We start from the raw sequence: 1908 nt of genomic DNA, 5'->3' as shown, positions 1-1908 counted from the left end.
TAGGTGGAGCCCCGGCTGAGGGACGGGAGCCACGGTCCCGCCCCGGGCCCGGTCGCCGGAGGCGCCTCCGCGGAATTCTTTTCTAAGTCCTGACCCGGCGACTCAGAGGGAGGGACCGACCGGTCCCGGCCCGCGCGGGCGGCCCGGGGAGGCTGTCCCCGGCTCCCCCTGCCGCCACGCTTCTGGGGTCGACCAGATGGCCCCGGGAGCTCCGGGCCTGGTGGCGATGGGGTCGTGCTTGGGGTCTGGTGGCCGTGGCCGTGATCCAGGGGTTCCCCTGGTGATCCGTGGGTGGGCCCCGTCTCCGGGCGCGGCGATTCTTGCCCCCGAATGGGTGGTTTTGTGCCGCCAGGTAAGTGCTGACACGCTCTGCTCGGGTGACAGTCGCCCGAGAGCTTCCGGGTGCCTGGATGCGTGTGCGGGGAGGGCTCCGGGCTCTGGCCGAGAACCGGACGCCCGTTTCCACCCCCGCCGCTTGAGCCGCCCGCTGGGGCCTGCGCGCCGGCTCTTGTGCGTTCCAGGCGCCCCCACGACCGTGGTGCCACCTCCGGTCTCTGGTACCCGAGGGCGGCGGGGTTAGGGGCGCGGGGTCCTCTACCACGTGCACTCCCTGCCGCCGGCACCCGGGTGCGGTCGCGACTTACCCCATCCCACCGGCTCCGTGCCAGTGCGTGTCAGGCGTTCTCGTCCTGGGGTCGTCGCCCGCGCTTGCTGGAGGAGGAGAGGGGTCGGTGAGGCTGAAGCAGGCTCCTCCGCTCGCTGTCCTCGCCGGCCTTCCCTTGCTCGGGGGTCCCTCGCGTTATGCTGCCGACCGATGTGGTGATGCTGTGCTCTCCCGGGCCGGGCCTAAGCCGTGCCAGACGAGGGACGGACGTTCATGGCGAACGGGACCGCTCTTCTCGCTCTGCCCGCGGGTCCCCTCGCCCGTTCTCCCCCGCTGCGAGTGGCGTGTGGGAGGCGGCAGGGGTGCGGAATCCGGCCCGACCTCGCTCCCCCGCCCCGTGCCTCGTGGCGTGGGCGGTGTCGGGGTCTCCGTGACGCGGCGGATGCTCTGCCTGTGCCTCTTGGCTGTGTCTCGCGGGCGGCCCTCCCCGCGGTGGGGCGGGCCGTGTTGCCGCCGCGCCGCGCGCCTTCCCGGGCGCGTGAGCGCGTTCCCCAGGCCGTTGGCGGTGCCCCTGGAGCGTTCCAGGTCGTCCCTCAGGCGCCCGAGGCCGAGTGGCGGTGTCGTTCCCTGTTCCCGTCGGCCTCCTCAGGTAACCACTGCGCTGGTGTGTCTGAGGAGCGGGGGGGTCGAGTCGGTAAGGGAGGCGTGCCCCTCGTCCCCCTCGGGGGGGACGGGTGCCTCGTCGCCCCCCACGGCGTGCCGTGTGGGGGCGGGCAGGCTCGGGCGCGTGCCCGCGCGTTCCCCTTGCTGGGGTTTCCCCGCGGGTGTGGGAGTGACCGTGGCGGGCCGAGCCAGCGGCGTGGCGCTGGCTCTTTGGTTGGGAGGTGCTGTTTGATCGGCACCTCCGTCCCAGTCTCTGCCTCCCTTGGTCTCTCGGCCTGAGGGGAGGCACTGACTTGGGAGCCGCACAGGGGCCTTGTAGATCCCTAGCTAAGCCCAGTGTGGCCAGAGATGGCGAGCCCGGGGCAGCGCGGGCTCGCGGCCCTGACCACGGACGCTCCGACTTGCTCTAGGCCTTACCTCTACCGCAGACCCCTCCTGCATTGCGTGGCCATGGTGTCTGTAAGCGCCTTGGTGGGCCCGATGGCGGACGATGGGCGGGGGCGACACGCCCTCGGTGAGAAAGCCTTCTCTAGCGATCCGAGAGGGTGCCTTGGGGTACCGGACCCCCCAGCCGCCGCCCCTCCTTTGCGCGTAGTAGCCACGGACGCCACCACCGTGGCGCGTGGGCAGAGCTGCTCTTT

Source organism: Equus asinus, unplaced genomic scaffold, assembly GCF_041296235.1.
Source record: "Equus asinus isolate D_3611 breed Donkey unplaced genomic scaffold, EquAss-T2T_v2 contig_217, whole genome shotgun sequence".
Classification (NCBI taxonomy): Eukaryota; Metazoa; Chordata; class Mammalia; order Perissodactyla; family Equidae; genus Equus; species Equus asinus.
This window is presented reverse-complemented; position numbering follows the sequence as displayed.